The following is a 17519-nucleotide window of genomic DNA, read 5'->3' as shown; positions in this document are numbered from 1 at the left end:
CCTATAAGACAAATTAGAATTTTAGTAAAAAATAGATACATCTGAAAAATAAAAAGTCTTACTGCTGATAGAGTTCTTCAGAGCTCACATCTTCCCCTTCCTTATCCGCTTTTGTTTCAGTTTCTAGAGCAGCCTCTGGCATCTCTTCCTCCTGGACAGCGGCCTCTTGCTCAGGGCCGCTGGAATGCAGGTAGATTCTTTTCAACATGCTTTTACATAATATGTTGTAACAATGATTTCAAAAAGAAACTACAGAAGACTTACAGATTAAAAATATCTCACCTTGCCAATGTGTCTTCAGGCTTCCCATGTACAAAAAGGCCCAAGGACTCTAGCAGTCTTACAACCACTATCCTGTTTGCCTCACCAGACACGATCTCTATTCTGTGGTAATCCACGATGACCCCGTTCTTCAGGTGATTCATCATGTCCTCCCTCGCCTGTTGAGAGGCCATCCTGATCTCTTCTGCCGTGGCGTGCTTCATACACGCCCTCTTCAAGTGAGCAGGAAGCTGATCAAGAGTATTCAGGCACATCTTGCACACCAGGGGAATCCTCGCGGGTTTCCTTTGAAAATAAATCATACCATCTGTGTATAGAAACAAGCTAAAACTGATTTCTTAAATTATCCTTAATTTTCTCTCTCATAGTTTGAGCATAATGATTTTATTGCATTTATATAAGAATTGCTCATTGCTCCAAAATAAATAATGGTTTCATAAAAAAGTGAACACTTACTTGGTCTCAGTCACAGACTTTCCAATAGAAGCCATTGTGGAGTTCAGCAACTGCAGGTCCTAGAAGTGGGGAAGGAATTTTAAAAGAGAAATTGAATTACAATACAGAAGGAATGGCTGAGGGATCACTGAAATATATATATATACAAATTCCAAAGACTGAGTCCATATAGAAACAACTACCTTTCATTTTCAGTATAAGAAAAAAAAAACATTATCTTCCAAAGCATCATAAAATTGTCCCTTCTTCCAGACTCTACTTCTCTCTTGTAGTAGTATAGCAGACCTTTCCAGGTGAGCAGATCACAGAGTCCGAAATGAGCTTCCTCCATCAAGCAAAGTACCTGAACATGACTCTGTCTTCATAAAAGCGCCCCTGTAATAAAGAAATTAAATCCGAAATCAAGAGGGCAGTTGCCTACTGAAATACAAGAAGTCATCAATTTTAACCTAGCAACACATTAAAGGTTGCATCTATACAAGTACGATTCTAGAAATGTTCACCAGATTACGTTTTAAGAAGGAACTGCGCCTCAGGTTCCGCCGAGATCTTAACTCGGATGGCAGGATTCAGAGTCCGGAGTGCGGACTGATGGCGCACGGAGGGTCCATATACTGTGGATCCCTCAGTGATCTTCCGCGTATTCAAACCGCCAGCGTGTGACTCCCCTGTCCCCGTGACCTCATTGCTCTGCTCTCTCCTCTGTGCAGCTGAGCCCGACTCACGGTAAAATGGAAAAAAATATGCCCTCGACGTGAGATTTACTCTGGAGCGAGCCAGTGTTGCGCATAGCTGCCTTCAAAGCAGTTGACCCAGGTTCGATTCCCGGCCAACGCAGTTGCGAATGTTCTCAAATGCTGTCATGAGCCTTGGATTGTGACTAGCAGTGAAGCCTTTTGAAAGAGCTAAAGCACTGCAAAACGGAATTGAAGGAGAATCTTACAGGGGATTCTGAGCAGTGTCTGCATACATGCAGTCAGATAAAAGTGCTGAAAGCTTGAGCTACTCTCAATGTCATGCTGGCCTTCCCCGGAGTAAATCTGTTACATTGAAAGAATGCTTCTGGCAGGTTCAAAAAGGGACCCTTGTTAATTGGGGAAATCAATGATTTCGAATGAATTCTGTATGCGTTAAAAGACAGCTATACACAGAAAACATGCAGGACACTGCTCATGATGTTTCCCGAGCCGAAACACAGTGCATTTTTCCAAGCCATTTGACAAAGCATACCCACTGAAAACTGCAGCAGATCGTGTAAAGGCGTTCAACTTTGTAACTACTGCACGCACAGGAAGCAGAATAAATTCCTCTTTTCAAACTGTCAAAGGTTTGCTTTGCGAACGCTGCAGGACATCGCACAATCTCTTTTGAATGGGGACAAACGATTTCTTATGGGGCGCAGTAAGTACAGACGTTTAAAATGCTCCAGTCATGCCGACGATGCAGCATGAAGAAGCACAACCTAACGTTTGACAGACAAAAGCCAGGCGCCGCTATGAGCAATATGAAATCATACTGACAGCACACGGCGTTTCGCGCTGACACAAAAGTAATTTCGACAGACGCTGTTCTCTGCATAACGCTGAAAGAGCTAAAGAGCGTTTCTGTTGACACGTAACAAGCTCGTTTCTTTCTACCATGATATCACCATGACCAAATCTGTCTTTAAACACCTTGCTCAGTCTCTGATGAGACTGTCAAAAATTGCTTTCGCCGATTGTATTGCAAACCGGCGGAAGCGGGGTATTGGGAAAAGTTTTCAACTAGCAATAATCGCGCCTCGGCTAAACCTCACAGGCTACGATACTGCCACTGCGCAAAGCTGACGGTTGCCAGGCAACCGCGGGGATCCTATGGAAATCGTTATCGATCGTCTCATGGCATGTCGTTGCTGTAACGCTTCATATTTGTCGTCTTCTTCTTCTAGCTTGAGGTTTTGAAGAATTTCATGACAGACAAGGGCTCCGTTGGGAACAAAGGGCGTTGTGAGAAAACCGTTGCTTATTTTCAGCAGCAGAAATACAACCCTTTAAATACAAGATGACAGAACAATGACGAAGGGCATGCCGGGAGTAACTCATGCACTACAGAGGAAAGGGGGCGGGCACGTACAGTTCACATTCAAGCCACAAGTACTCTTCTCCGATGTTACAGAAACAAATCCTAACGTCTTGAAAGCATTGCAGCATGTTTGTGTCCCACTTCCCGTGGCTGCAGGACGACTGACACGAACGGACAAACACAATCCGTGGCGTTTAGCGTGACATAGTCTTGCAGGCATCGTGCTGTCTCACTGCAATACTATACCGCTGGAAGAAACAGTCCATCTGGCCATCATTTGAACGTCTAGCTACAGCAACTAACAATATCATGATTTATTCAGGATGTGTGGAATCAGCACGTCCCGGAGACAGCTTCCGAAATCGTGAGCATTCTCTGGTGGTAGGGGCGTTCAAGATGGCGCTCAGGTGGGAGATAAAGTTTAGTGGTTGGGGAGTTTTTTTGAGTTTTTCATGACCTGAATGTTAATAAGGACTTAACAATAGTTGTTTAAACTTCAGTTATAATTGAAAGAAAAAAAAACGATTTTTTTTTAGGTTTAAAAAGTCCGATATGAGTAACACTGGGAAAAGAAAAGAGAGTGCTGGGTCTTCGAAGGAGAACTCTAAGATACCTCAATCGTATATGAAGGAATTTTAAAAGAGAAATTGAATTACAATACAGAAGGAATGGCTGAGGGATCACTGAAATATATATATACAAATTCCAAAGACTGAGTCCATATAGAAACAACTACCTTTCATTTTCAGTATAAGAAAAAAAAACATTATCTTCCAAAGCATCATAAAATTGTCCCTTCTTCCAGACTCTACTTCTCTCTTGTAGTAGTATAGCAGACCTTTCCAGGTGAGCAGATCACAGAGTCCGAAATGAGCTTCCTCCATCAAGCAAAGTACCTGAACATGACTCTGTCATCATAAAAGCGCCCCTGTAATAAAGAAATTAAATCCGAAATCAAGAGGGCAGTTGCCTACTGAAATACAAGAAGTCATCAATTTTAACCTAGCAACACATTAAAGGCTGCATCTATACAAGTACGATTCTAGAAATGCTCACCAGATTACGTTTTAAGAAGGAACTGCGCCTCAGGTTCCGCCGAGATCTTAACTCGGATGGCAGGATTCAGAGTCCGGAGTGCGGACTGATGGCGCACGGAGGGTCCATATACTGTGGATCCCTCAGTGATCTTCCGCGTGTTCAAACCGCCAGCGTGTGACTCCCCTGTCCCCGTGACCTCATTGCTCTGCTCTCTCCTCTGTGCAGCTGAGCCCGACTCACGGTAAAATGGAAAAAAATATGCCCTCGACGTGAGATTTATTCTGGAGCGAGCCAGTGTTGCGCATAGCTGCCTTCAAAGCAGTTAACCCAGGTTCGATTCCCAGCCAACGCAGTTGCGAATGTTTTCAAATGCTGTCATGAGCCTTGGATTGTGACTAGCAAAGCGAAGCCTTTTGAAAGAGCTAAAGCACTGCAAAACGGAATTGAAGGAGAATCTTACAGGGGATTCTGAGCAGTGTCTGCATACATGCAGTCAGATAAAGGTGCTGAAAGCTTGAGCTACTCTCAATGTCATGCTGCCCTTCCCCGGAGTAAATCTGTTACATTGAAAGAATGCTTCTGGCAGGCTCAAAAAGGGAACCTTGTTAATTGGAGAAATCAATGATTTCGAATGAATTCTGTATGCGTTAAAAGACAGCTATACACAGAAAACATGCAGGACACTGCTCATGATGTTTCCCGAGCCGAAACACAGTGCGTTTTTTCAAGCCATTTGACAAAGCCCACCCACTGAAAACTGCAGCAGATCGTGTAAAGACGTTCAACTTTGTAACTACTGCACGCACAGGAAGCAGAATAAATTCCTCTTTTCAAACTGTCAAAGGTTTGCTTTGCGAACGCTGCAGGACATCGCACAATCTCTTTTGAATGGGGACAAACAATTTCTTATGGGGCGCAGTAAGTACAGACGTTTAAAATTCTCCACTCATGCCGACGATGCAGCATGAAGAAGTGCAACCTAACGTTTGACAGACAAAAGCCAGGCGCCGCTACGAGCAATATGAAATCATACTGACAGCACACGGCGTTTCGCGCTGACACAAAAGTAATCTCGACAGACGCTGTTCTCTGCATAAAGCTGAAAGAGCTAAAGAGCGTTTCTGTTGAGACGTAACAAGCTCGTTTCTTTCTACCATGATATCACCGTGACCAAATCTGTCTTTAAACACCTTGCGCTGATGTGCTTGGTCCAAAATAAAGGCTAACCTCGATAATCAGCCTAAAGAACGCAGACTACAGCAAAACGACTGACTTTGAAAAGGGAATGAACGTCCGGAAGGAGTAGTGGAACTAGCTTGAGATGCTTCTCCGGACCCCTAACTAAAAGCCAGCGAGAACCAGTAGCGGCGTCCACTCCTGTCGAACCGGGATCCTTCCACAGCCACGCAGCTCATGGTGTCCTAACCCTCCCGTATCTGATTTTGGACCAAGCACATCAGGGGAGAGCGCGAACGCAGTCCCCCACTACCAGAAATTATGCAGTCGAGATTCCCACATTTGGGGAATTCGCAGGGGTCAGCACAGCCGGAGTGCAATGGTCGAGCCTCGCCCTGGGTGATCCTCCTTCTTGATCAAGGTATCTCCCCTGCCAGGTAAGTATGAGTTGTACAGGCCCCTGCAAGCGGGCCGCACCCACAGCACAAATCGCGCAGCCTAGGCCACCTCCTCGCCCCGCACGCCACCGCCTCCTGCTGGGCCCACTCTTTCACACACTCACACGCCACACTAACACTCAAAAGTGTGGGCAAAACGAGAAAACGAGCGCGCCGTTTCCTACACATCTGCAGTCGCCGTTGCGCATTCGCAGCATGTCCCGGGATGCAATTCGGCCTCATTTGCATAACTCCAGACCGGCAGATCGCCACGCAAGCTCGCGACGTGCGCCTGCCACACACCGAACAAACCTTTTCAGCAATTTCCAAAAAACGGGCCTGCTCGCCTGCCCACAAGGCTCCGTCTCATACCTGCTCTCCAGAGCCTGCTGCCTTCTCTGCTTTTCTCTCGGCACCGCTGCAGTGCACACAACTCCTGCAGCGGGAGGGGGGGAGAAAGTTCCCGCGCTCCGCCGCAGGGAAGGCTCGCTCCGTGCGCACACGTCCTTTCGATGCCAGTCCAACAAGTGCTCCGCATTAGCTGCGTCGGGGCTCCGGCGTGTCGCACCTCACCTCACCTCGCACTGCCCCCTCCTTGAATGTCTGCCGCTGGGCATGCCCCGCTCTCCTCCGCCTTATCTTATCGCGTGTGAGCACCGACAATGGCCACAATGCCGGGGAATGGCACCTGTAACGTGCTGAAATAAACACGCGAAAGCCCCGAAATGTTTCCAGAGTGCTGTGCACTGGAGGTTTTTGTCTTGTGAAGACTTGCCTGGTGCTCCTCCGTGCAGATTGTTTGTCCTCCTCCAGTGCGGGACGAGCCAACACAAGGGAGCGCATTCGCCAACATCCAGGCACGCAATGCGATTTGGAAAGCAGCTCCTTTCCAAAGAGTTGCACACGAACGATCCTTCAGTCCCGCTCGGGGGGCACGGAGCCCCCGCCACACACAGCTTCAAGTAGCGAGTCAAGCACCAAGGCTTTCGCTTATGGCCACACCACCCTGAAAACTCCCGATCTCGTCTGACCTTGGAAGCTAAGCAGGGTTGGGCCTGGTTAGTACTTGGATGGGAGACCGCCTGGGAATACCAGGTGCTGTAAGCTTTTGCTCTCCCGGCCAGCAGGGGTCGCCGTTGGTGCCGTAGGCTTTGGGAGGAAAACCTGCAGGATGGAAAGGTGATCTATAGCCTCATCTCTAGAGATGTTTTGTTGCTGTGGCATGTGTGTGACCCATATTCAAAAGAAAAAAACCGTGCGCACACGTCCTTTCGATGCCAGTCCAACAAGTGCTCCGCATTAGCTGCGTCGGGGCTCCAGCGTGTCGCACCTCACCTCACCTCGCACTGCCCCCTCCTTGAATGTCTGCCGCTGGGCATGCCCCGCTCTCCTCCGCCTTATCTTATCGCGTGTGAGCACCGACAATGGCCACAATGCCGGGGAATGGCACCTGTAAAGTGTTAATTGGGGCACAGGAACAGCCCGTCTCGTCTCGGGGGGGGCCGGCTTCAGAGACAATACAGCAAACACAGCGGGGCGGGGGAAGAAGACGACACCACACATGCGGGTACATTCAGCTCCGGCGGGAACGAGACATTTGTCGGTCTTTTCAAGTGCCGAGAGCCGAGCAATCCTTCACTTGTATCGTTTCTCCCCGGTGGCTAGATCTGGCCCTGCGACTCTCGACTGGGCTCACCCCCGGGGCAGCCCAGCAGGTGTGAGCCTGGCCGGCACCGGGATGGGAGATTCCCCCCCGGAAAAGCTCCGGTTGCTGCTGCTCCTGCAAGAGGTGTGACTGGGACCAGTAGGGAGCGCTCACCCTGCGGGCTGTGTGGCTCTCTTACGCCCCAGCCTCCTGATGGCGACACTCTGCTGCACAAACAGGCGCCGTCCTTCGGGGGAGGCGTCAAACCGAGGTCCCAACCCTCCTTGGCCATTAGGAAACCCCAGGGCGTCTCTCAAAAAGAGACGCCGGGGGTGTCCCTCTGGTGTAAGTGCTCCCCTTTACCCATCAGTCGGGGTCTCCTCCTAATCCCCGTCTCACCTGTAACAATCAATGACGAGGCCCCCCTGTCCGTGAGATTTAGTACTCGCGCAAGAGACCGGGGGCAGAGCGCAAACGCGGTCCCCCGCCCCCCACAAAGTGCGCGGTCCGGATTCCCTCTCGGGGCCCTGCAACACAGCGGAAGGGCAGCGAGAAGGAGCCTCTTGCTCTGACGCCGCAAGGCCACAAGAGGGCGGAGGCGCCGCGCGCCCGGCCGACGTGTTGGACCGGTGCGCTTTACGTGCTGAAATAAACACGCGAAAGCCCCGAAATGTTTCCAGAGTGCTGTGCACTGGAGGTTTTTGTCTTGTGAAGACTTGCCTGGTGCTCCTCCGTGCAGATTGTTTGTCCTCCTCCAGTGCGGGACGAGCCAACACAAGGGAGCGCATTCGCCAACATCCAGGCACGCAATGCGATTTGGAAAGCAGCTCCTTTCCAAAGAGTTGCACACGAACGATCCTTCAGTCCCGCTCGGGGGGCACGGAGCCCCCGCCACACACAGCTTCAAGTAGCGAGTCAAGCACCAAGGCTTTCGCTTATGGCCACACCACCCTGAACACGCCCGATCTCGTCTGATCTTGGAAGCTAAGCAGGGTTGGGCCTGGTTAGTACTTGGATGGGAGACTGCCTGGGAATACCAGGTGCTGTAAGCTTTTGCTCTCCCGGCCAGCAGGGGTCGCCGTTGGTGCCGTAGGCTTTGGGAGGAAAACGTGCAGGATGGAAAGGTGATCTATAGCCTCATCTCTAGAGATGTTTTGTTGCTGTGGCATGTGTGTGACCCATATTAAAAAAAAAAAACCAGTCTGTTAAACGAATATCGAAGCTGCCTCTAAATCTGCAAATGAAGATGAGTCGATAAACCACTCGTTTTTCGTATAACTAGACATATATTCATTTGTTACCGATTTCATTCATTGAGCACGGATACAATAGAGGTACAGCCATTCACTGTTTGACATGTCTGCACTGGGACAGAACCGAGCAATCAGAAAACGGGTGAAACTGTCTTTAGACTCAGCATACAGTACCGAGGCCCCCCATGACCAAATAAAGGCTAACCTCGATAATCAGCCTAAAGAACGCAGACTACAGCAAAACGACTGACTTTGAAAAGGGAATGAACGTCCGGAAGGAGTAGTGGAACTAGCTTGAGATGCTTCTCCGGACCCCTAACTAAAAGCCAGCGAGAACCAGCAGCGGCGTCCACTCCTGTCGAACCGGGATCCTTCCGCAGCCACGCAGCTCGTGGTGTCCTAACGCAGTCCCCCACTACCAGAAATTATGCAGTCGAGATTCCCACATTTGGGGAATTCGCAGGGGTCAGCACAGCCGGAGTGCAATGGCCGAGCCTCGCCCTGGGTGAACTGATTTCGATTTTTCGATTTTTAAGAACTTTATTTTCTTTTCACAATAAAATACAGGACATCACAAATCAGAAAGCTTTACATTAATATACATACTTAAAACAGTATATATGATCACATCTCATTACATTTTGACACGGCAACAGTTACATAGTAACAATTTCTTTTTTTCTGGTGCAAATCACATTCTTTACTTAAACATGATAATGTTTTTCACAGTCTCTTGAGATATTGACCTATGCTCTCTATTTCCCACAGATTTTCTGCTTCCTCCCTCCCTTCTCTCCACAGATCTCTGAGGTAATAGTTCTCTCGGGTGATGAACAGGGCCAGGCTACCTGCTGCCTTGACTGGGACCTCGATGCCTTTGAACAGCCCCATGTTCCTCAGTCTCCACAGGGCGTCTTTCCCACTGTTCACCACGGCCCAGATCCTGTCAAACACGTCAGGAGGAAGTTTGACAGGAGAGATGCCGTATATGACGAAAGCAGCGGTCAGGGTAAATTGGGGCGAGAGAGCCTGCAACCAATCTTCAAACTGTGCCCAGAAGGCCTTAGCAAAAAAACAGGACCACAGGAGATGGGTCACAGTCTCCTCCTCGCCGCAGTCCACCCTAACGCAGCGAGGGCTGGGGGTGAGGCCCCTACGGTACAAGAAAGTTCGTACCGGTAAGCACTGGTGGACGACACTCCAGGCTAAATCTCTGTGAATGTTGCACAGAAACTTAGAGGATGTGTGTTTCCACACCTTCCTTGTTTGGGCTGATGTTAAAATGCCCACAGGCGTCTGCCTATTATTCTGGGGTGCAACGAAATCTTCCAGTTTTTGGACGCTGACATCTCGGAGGGGAATATGGCCAATTGGGTGAGATCTTAGAAAACTTTTAACTGTCCCATAAATTGCAGGGCATGTGTCAGAGAGTGGGACATCCAGCTTGGGTCTGACACCCCACACTCTGAACACCTCCCTACCTACCCAGAGCCTGGAAAAATAAGTCCAGGTACGCGCTGCAGGTGCTGTTGCAAAGCCTCTCAGCACAGAGGCCAGGAAAATGCACAGCAGCTTCGTAGCAATATCTGGGACAGACTTCCCCCCTGAGGGTAGCGGCCTGTACATTATTTCCCTTCTGAGTCTTTCCTGCTTCCCACCCCATAGAAATTGAAACATCAATCTCCTCAGCACCGCCGCAACACGGTGTGGGATTGGGAAGGTAGAAGCCAGAAAAATCAAGACAGGCAAGAGCTCGGCTTTGATGACCAGCAGCTTCCCTGTCATGGTGAGGTCTCGGTCCTTCCATTGCATCAGTTTTTTGTTTAAGATTGGCAATTTGTTCTGCCAATTTACTGTTCCCATCTCTTCTCCAAAATACACCCCCAGGACCTTAATTCTCTTCTCTTGCAGCCTGAGATCATGTCCTTCTTTTGGCTCCCTCCAGTTCTGATAAAAAATCTCACTCTTAGATTTGTTAATTTTTGCAGAGGAAGCCAAGTAGAACTGATCACAGCACTGCAGAGCTCTGCTAATTGAGGCATTGTCAGAGAGGAGCAGGGTGACGTCATCCATGTATAGAGATGTCTTTACCTCTCCTCCCCCACTTCCAGGCACTGGTATCCCATTAATGGCCTGATCCTGGCGCAAGGCACAGGCTAAGGGCTCCATAGCCAAAACGAATAACAAGGGGGATAATGGGCAGCCCTGCCTCACCCCTGAACAGACTTCAAAGGGGCGTGATCTATTGCCATTAACCATGACTCTGCTGTTGCTACCTGTGTACAGCAGGTTAATCCACTTTCTCATGATGGGGCCAAACTTCATGTGCTCAAGTACCGATGTTAAGTACTGCCGGTTTAGGCGGTCAAAGGCCTTTTCTAGGTCTACACCTAAAATGCACAGAGGGAGGGAGCGATCCTCTGAGTACAGACAGACATCCCTCAACAAGGCCAGGTTGTCGCTCATCAGGCGTCCTGCTATCCCACAAGTCTGTTCTTTCCCTACCAGTGAGGCCACTACATTTTGTAGGCGCAGGAAAAGGGCTTTGGACAGGATCTTAGTGTCCACGCCTAACAGGCTGAGGGGTCTCCAGTTCTTTATGTCATTCTTTGCTCCTTTCTTAAACAAGAGAGAGATAGTGCCTTCTCTTAAGGAGTCAGGCAGCAATTCTGTCTTATAGCTTTCCTCGAATAGGAGCAGTAGCGGATCCTGAAGCAGATCCCAAAAGGTGCAATAAAATTCTTTAGGGAGCCCGTCAGCACCCGGAGTTTTCCCCTGCTGTAAGCTCTCCATAGCCTGTCTCAGCTCTTCTACTGTCAAATCCCTCTCAAGTACTTCCCTATCTTCTTCACTCAAAACGTTTTCTAGCTTTGAGGTAAAAAAATGAATTTCTTCATCCTTTACCTCTGTAGAGCTGTACAGTCTTGAGTAGAAGGCCTCGGTGCAGGAGAGGATAGCACTCGGCCCTGTTCTCTCTCGTCCCTCCTCATCAACTACACTTTCCATGACAGACTTGGAGCCTACCACTTTCCTGAAAAAGAGGCGAGTACACTTCTCATTTTCTTCCAAGAACTGCACTCTGCTTCTTAACAGCACTCCTCGACTACTTTCTTCGGCTATGCTCCGGATGTCCCTTTTTAAAAGGGTGATATCCTCGAGCACATCGAAGCCACTGTGCAGCATCGTGTAGAGACGCTGCAGCTGCCTCTGTTTCCTGGCTAGCACTCCTCTCCGTCTGGCAGCAGCCTTCCTTCCCTCAGCCATGAAAAAGGCCTTAGTCCTCACCTTCACCTCCTCCCACCACTCTCCTACTGACCCGTACAGACACTGCAAGGACAACCACTGTGATAGTTTCTCCTTGTAGCGGGATACTACCCCCTCATTCTCTAGCAGCTTTGTGTTGAGTTTCCAGAGGCCTGTTCCAAAGACAGTCCCGCCCTGGAGTTCCACTCTACACCCTAAAGCCTGATGATCTGAGAAGAAGACAGGCTGAAGAGTGACCCCAACAACTTTCACTCTCTCTGAGACAAAGCAATAGTCAATTCTGGAGCTGCTATTCCTCCCTGACCATGTATATCCTGCTGTTGTGGGATATATACATCTATATGTGTCTGAGAGTTTAAAGTCTTGAACTAAGTTTTGCAGGGCCAGTGAGCTGGAATCCAATTTTATCGGAGAGCTAGACTGCCTGTCTGTGTGCTCTAAGATACAATTAAAATCCCCTCCCACTATCACGTCTGTGCTACATAACAATAGGGGAGAGAGTGCCTTGAGTAGCTCCACCCTTCCTCCCACGTCAGTAGGACAATACACATTGATTAGCCGCAGGTTAACGGTCCCCCATTCCACATCCACACACAGCAACCTGCCATCTATGACCCTCTGAATACTTTTCAATTTGAAAGCCCATCCTTTGAAAAGAATGGCCACGCCAGAGGCTCTGTTGTTATTGTCCCCTGACCAAACAGAAGGCCCTTTATCCCACCTATCTTCAAAGCTTTTATACCTCTCTTGATATGCTAAAGCACACTCCTGCAACATCAACACATCTCCCTCTCTCTGCTGGAGGTAATCAAAGACAGACTGGCATTTAACTCTGTCATTGATACCTCTGGTGTTAAGAGAAATTATGTTTAGAGCCATATTACATAAGAAAGTGGAACCAGTCTTTACAAAACACATTTCTCTTCTGTCTCACCTGTTACCTTCTTCTTTTTCTTTTTCTTCTTACCAATTTCCTGCCAGCCATCCTCTGAATGAGCCTTCATCAGGGTGGCAGCAGTAAAAGCATTCACGGAGTCCATTTCAAGGAAGGGGGTAGAGGGAGGGGTGGAGGGGTTCCAGCTGTCCCCATCGCCATGCTCTCCTTCCTCCTCGCTCGGGGAGAAAACAGAGTCATTTTTCCTTTTCCTCAAGTCCAGCTCCTGGGAGCACTGAGGGGAAAGGGGTGCAGCCGATGCACCAGTCTCCTCTTCCCCCTCACCCACCAGCTGCTGCAGATCCTCCGTGATGGACTGGATGGAGGAGAGGAGGGCATCTGTAGCACTTGCAGAGTCTAAGAAAAGCAGCTCCGCTGAATCCTGGGTATCGTCGCTGGACCCGCTCCACCGGGGGGCCCCACACTGGCCCTCGTTCTGAGGAGCAGGAGTGGGGGAGGGGTCCTCGCTGTTCTCTGGGGTTTTCAAACCCTCGTGCTTGTCTGGTGCAGTCTGCGGTTGTGGGAGCGTAGTGGATTTCTCTTCCACCGGCCCCGGAGCCACAGCAGGACTGATCCTGGCTGGAGGCTAAGACTCTTTGTCCAACAAGGGTTCTTTGTTTGACTTGTTGTTTGCTTTGGCTTTTCGGGCCGGTTTGGCTGAAACAAGCACTGCCTCATCCTTTCTCATTTTGAGTTTATTGGCGTAGGCGTGAGGGCAGTTCTTAAAAATGTGTCCTTCCGAGCCACATAAATTGCACTTTGGCAGCATTGAACAGTCAGAGGCTAAATGTCCCTGTTTGCCACAGGTCTTGCAGCATTTCACAGTGCAGGACGATGCCAGGTGTCCCACAGCACCACAGCGCCGACACACCTTTGGTTGTCCCACATAAAAAACATAGCCATTGCAGGCGCCCAGCCGGATTGTAGAGGGCAGGTGCCTTAAGCCTCCATTTACATTGTCCGGTAGCAAGCGACCCTCGAATTTCCTTGCTCCTGTTTTTATACCGTCAACATCTCTAACCTCAGTTCTATGGTGGACGGTGCAGTACTGCTTAAGCCAGGTGTGAATGTCCTCCGTCTTTGCCATTTCCGAGAACATAACAACATGCACCGTTTTCCTCTCTCTCTGTGTCAGAGGCTGCAAGTTGATCTTCTCAAGAGCAGGAACTTTCCCTCTTTTTGCCTCAAACACATCCACACATTGTTCAAACAGAGAATAGGTAGCAAAAACACCCTCAAATGCTTTCTGACCTGGGAGAGCGAAGATGAAATCCAAGTGCCGAGGTTCAAAGCCAAGTTCCTTCTGTAACACTTTTCTGCTGAACTGCATACGATCCATGAAGAGGTCATCCAAAAGCTCAAAACTTACAGCATTCTTGCGGGATCCAAAGGTTGCCATCTCAAACTGCAAAACAAACACTGCTTCCACAAAACAAGAAAACAATCCAACTACTCCAGGCTGATCAAGGTATCTCCCCTGCCAGGTAAGCTGAGAGCCGCAGGCGATGAGCCCGGAGCCGAATGGGCCCCACTGGCTCGTTTGTAAGGCCAGGTGCATTGCCAACCACGACTGGCAGGGCAGAGGACTTGAGGGCGGCCTGGGCTCCTGCAGCTGTCCAGCCACGCACTCTGGTTTCTCTTCATGTCGTACAAATCTTTTGTCTTTTACTAAAGATTTCCATGGAGAGGAGCATGAATGAGTTCCATACAATTTTTGTGCTTCCCTGCCTTCGGGTGGGGCGCAGCTGGGCTGGTCAAAGAGAGAAAACAAAACCGCTCACAATCGCTCTTATTACGGCGACTGTGGCCGTCTGCTCTGCGAGTCCTCGGTCTCCGCCTGTCTGATTGGCGCTCTTTTCTTTGGGGGGCGGGAAGTGTCCGGCCGCAAATATGAAGCGTTACAGCAACGACATGCCATCAGACGATTGATAACGATTTCCATAGGATCCCTGCGGTTGCCTGGCAACCGTCAGCTTTGCGCAGTGGCAGTATCGTAGCCTGTGAGGTTTAGCCGAGGCGCGATTATTGCTAGTTGAAAACTTTTCCCAATCCCCCGCTTCCGCCGGTTTGCAATACAATCGGCGAAAGCAATTTTTGACAGTCTCGTCAGAGACTGAGCAAGGTGTTTAAAGACAGATTTGGTCATGGTGACATCATGGTAGAAAGAAACGAGCTTGTTACGTCTCAACAGAAACGCTCTTTAGCTCTTTCAGCGTTATGCAGAGAACAGCGTCTGTCGAGATCACTTTTGAGTCAGCGCGAAACGCCGTGTGCTGTCAGTTTGATTTCATATTGCTCGTAGCGGCGCCCGGCTTTTGTCTGTCAAACGTTAGGTTGCGCTTCTTCATGCTGCATCGTCGGCATGAGTGGAGCTTTTTAAACGTCTGTACTTACTGCGCCCCATAAGAAATTGTTTGTCCCCGTTCAAAAGAGATTGTGCGATGTCCTGCAGCGTTCGCAAAGCAAACCTTTGACAGTTTGAAAAGAGGAATTTATTCTGCTTCCTGTGCGTGCAGTAGTTACAAAGTTGAACGTATTTACACGATCTGCTGCAGTTTTCAGTGGGCGGGCTTTGTCAGATGGCTTGGAAAAACGCACTGTGTTTCGGCTCGGGAAACATCATGAGCAGTGTCCTGCATGTTTTCTGTGTATAGCTGTCTTTTAACGCATACAGAATTCATTCGAAATCATTGTAAGATTCTCCCTCAGTTCCGTTGTGCAGTGCTTTACCTCTTTCAAAAGGCTTCACTTTCCTAGTCACATTCCAAGGCTCATCGAACCCGGGCTGTTTCCTCCAGCGGTATAGTATTGCAGTGAGACAGCACGATGCCTGCAAGACTATGTCACGCTAAACGCCACAGATTGTGTTTGTCCGTTCGTGTCAGTCGTCCCGCAGCCACGGGAAGTGGGACACAAACATGCTGCAATGCTTTCAGGACGTTAGGATTTGTTTGTGCAACATCCGAGAAGAGTACTTGTGGCTTGAATGTGAACTGTACGTGCCCGCCCCCTTTCCTCTGTAGTGCATGAGTTCCACCCGGCGTGCCCTTCGTCATTGTTCTGTCATCTTGTATTTAAAGGGTTGTATTTCTGCTGCTGAAAATAAGCAACGGTTTTCTCACAACGCCCTTTGTTCCCGACGGAGCCCTTGTCTGTCATGAAATTCTTTAAAACCTCAAGCTAGAAGAAGAAGACGACAAATATGAAGCGTTACAGCAACGACATGCCATGAGTCGATTGATAACGATTTCCATAGGATCCCCGCGGTTGCCTGGCAACCGTCAGCTTTGCGCATTGGCAGTATCGTAGCCTGTGAGGTTTAGCCGAGGCGCGAGTATTTCTAGTTGAAAACTTTTCCCAATACCCCGCTTCCGCCGGTTTGCAATACAATCGGCGAAAGCAATTTTTGACAGTCTCGTCAGAGCGTGACATAGTCTTGCAGGCATCGTGCTGTCTAACTGCAATACTATACCGCTGGAGGAAACAGCCCGGGTTCAATGAGCCTTGGAATGTGACTAGGAAAGTGAAGCCTTTTGAAAGAGGTAATGTCGACGCTTTTTTAACAGAGCACCAAAAAAGCATCTTTTTTGAAGGCCCGGGCACTGAGCATTGTTGGTTCAGTGGTAGAATCCTCACTTCCCACACGGGAGGCTCTGGTTCGATTCCCAGCCAAAGCAGTGGCTTTTGCAGCGAGCGGCTCCATCACTTGCATCCCCTTGCAACTCGCAACTGAAAACCCACTGAAGCAAAGCAGGTGTTAGCCAGGTCAGTACCCGGATGAGGGTGAGCTACAGGGAAAAACAAAGTTTCCAGCTGGAAGCGGTGTTAATGGTGCCGGTGGGGGGGCGCTCACCCTGAGGTCTGTGCGGGTCCCAATTCCCCAGCATAGTGACGGAGACGCTGTGTTGTAAAAGGGCGCTGTCTCTTGGGTGAGATGTAAAACCGAGGTCACAGCGCTCTGTGGTCATTAAAAATGACCACAAAAACCTTTGATGGTAATTGATGGTCTTCAATAATGCTTCTCCTTTAGGTACATTTTAAATCAGCTGAAAAATGCTGTGAAATGGGGGGTCACTTCACGCCAGTGTAGGATTTGGGTTACAAGAACCATGAAACTGCACGAGAAAGCCCGTACACTGAATTACACGGCTTTCTATTCAAAGGAGGGCAAAAGAAATTCCCTGAGTTCGATTTTTTGCAGCACAGAGAGGATTGCTGTCATGAGGCTGGTTAGCCAACTGGTTAGCTCAGTTGGTTAGAGCGTGGTGCTAATAATGCCAAGGTCGTGGGTTCAATCCCCGTATGGGCCAGGTCCTTTTCTCCTCTCTTACAAAAGCTGTTAGGTTCCTTTCCGTGGTGAGATGGGTTGTCATGCAACGCTGCCACATAGTGCCGACAGACAATTAAATGACAAAAATGAAGAGAGTTAAAGCAGCTGGAAAGGTTTTCTTACAACTTTTGAGCTGACACAGTTTTGGAAAATGTTTTCTTCACGCTGCACTGTACCACATAGGCAGCCAAGAGTCTCCAAAACAAAACAGAATTGACAGTCATATAATGTCCATTAACCCCGGTATTAAACACAGCATCATGTCTGCCATCATAAGAATATGAGTCCAATATTTTAGAATATAGTCAGAATGTCTTCTAACCTTACCTGTGGTGTCTTTAATCCCTATTGCTCAATGCATGGTGTACGTACTGCATACATGTGTCTTGAGAATGAGGAATGGGCCCCTGAGACATTTACCTGTTTCACAAATGATCGTATTTTACTAGAGATTCTGTTTGGGATTCAGATGTGCATTCGGACAGCAATTCCTTTCAAGAAATGATACGTTCTGGATGAGGTCAAAGTTGCTGGAACACTGTATTTAGGATGTGTTTGCAGTGATTGTGTCTCCTGCTTCAACGCAGTGATATATAGATGTGCTCCTGTAATTTATTGGTACATGCCCAGGGCAGTAAGTAGT

The 17519-nt window shown here is 48.8% G+C and overlaps 7 non-coding genes across 7 annotated transcripts; 5 read left to right on the top strand and 2 right to left on the bottom strand.

The window, feature by feature from the left end:
• Window positions 1-2420: 2420 nt before the first annotated feature.
• Window positions 2421-2562, bottom strand: LOC138235398 (U4 spliceosomal RNA). The gene has a single exon (XR_011188120.1). It is a non-coding gene; the product is annotated as a U4 spliceosomal RNA (small nuclear RNA).
• A 2732-nt stretch (window positions 2563-5294) lies between these two features.
• On the bottom strand, window positions 5295-5458 carry LOC138235394 (U1 spliceosomal RNA). Its single transcript, XR_011188117.1, has one exon. It is a non-coding gene; the product is annotated as a U1 spliceosomal RNA (small nuclear RNA).
• Window positions 5459-6438: 980 nt separating this feature from the next.
• On the top strand, window positions 6439-6557 carry LOC138235386 (5S ribosomal RNA). Its single transcript, XR_011188112.1, has one exon. It is a non-coding gene; the product is annotated as a 5S ribosomal RNA (ribosomal RNA).
• Window positions 6558-8028: 1471 nt separating this feature from the next.
• On the top strand, window positions 8029-8147 carry LOC138235425 (5S ribosomal RNA). The gene has a single exon (XR_011188147.1). It is a non-coding gene; the product is annotated as a 5S ribosomal RNA (ribosomal RNA).
• Window positions 8148-14170: 6023 nt separating this feature from the next.
• LOC138235416 (U5 spliceosomal RNA) lies at window positions 14171-14287 on the top strand. The gene has a single exon (XR_011188138.1). It is a non-coding gene; the product is annotated as a U5 spliceosomal RNA (small nuclear RNA).
• A 230-nt stretch (window positions 14288-14517) lies between these two features.
• Window positions 14518-14659, top strand: LOC138235401 (U4 spliceosomal RNA). The gene has a single exon (XR_011188123.1). It is a non-coding gene; the product is annotated as a U4 spliceosomal RNA (small nuclear RNA).
• A 1170-nt stretch (window positions 14660-15829) lies between these two features.
• Window positions 15830-15971, top strand: LOC138235410 (U4 spliceosomal RNA). Its single transcript, XR_011188132.1, has one exon. It is a non-coding gene; the product is annotated as a U4 spliceosomal RNA (small nuclear RNA).
• The last annotated feature ends 1548 nt before the right edge of the window (window positions 15972-17519 follow it).

Source organism: Lepisosteus oculatus, unplaced genomic scaffold, assembly GCF_040954835.1.
Source record: "Lepisosteus oculatus isolate fLepOcu1 unplaced genomic scaffold, fLepOcu1.hap2 HAP2_SCAFFOLD_79, whole genome shotgun sequence".
NCBI lineage: Eukaryota > Metazoa > Chordata > Actinopteri > Semionotiformes > Lepisosteidae > Lepisosteus > Lepisosteus oculatus.
The sequence above is the reverse complement of the archived record's forward strand: the minus strand, read 5'-3'. Positions and strand labels throughout refer to the sequence as shown.